The sequence below is a fragment of the Trypanosoma equiperdum genome, assembly GCF_001457755.1.
Source record: "Trypanosoma equiperdum strain OVI genome assembly, contig: ctg_1212, whole genome shotgun sequence".
Lineage (NCBI taxonomy): Eukaryota > Euglenozoa > Kinetoplastea > Trypanosomatida > Trypanosomatidae > Trypanosoma > Trypanosoma equiperdum.
This window is the reverse complement of record NW_027123186.1, coordinates 2,897-3,450: the sequence shown is the minus strand read 5'-3', so window position 1 is coordinate 3,450 and position 554 is coordinate 2,897.

The following is a 554-nucleotide window of genomic DNA, read 5'->3' as shown; positions in this document are numbered from 1 at the left end:
AGTTAAAAAGAGTATTCTGTTCTCCGTGCTTGTTGGCACTTTTCTGCTGTCTTGCTCCTTTATTTTTCCGGCTGTTCAAAGAAGTTTTGAAATGTACAAGTGAATTTAAATAGAGCAGCTACAAGACCATGAATTTTCTCGATTGCGTTGCCTCACTGCATGAGCCGGCTCCGGTGCGGGGGTTGCCTCCGTTTAGCGACTTCGATTCGCACACTGTTGATAGTTTCTTTTTTCAGATGTTTATCCTAGTGCATAACCGGATTCAACATCGTAATACATCCTGTTCGTCAATCCATAATTTTTTTACGTTGCGCCTATTTTTCTATTATACCACGAAATTGACAGTTACTTTATTATCGCCAGCGGCGTCGGCTAGCACCGAAGATTTGGACACTCCATCACATCAAAAACCACAGACATCACCATCTACACCCTTTTGTCTATGCATATCTGTGTTAAGCACGGAACACAATCTCCTTCGTATTATTTCGTTCTGCCGTCCAGTGTATTGTCGTGTGTGCTTCCATTTACTTATATATTTGTAAAACGTTTTG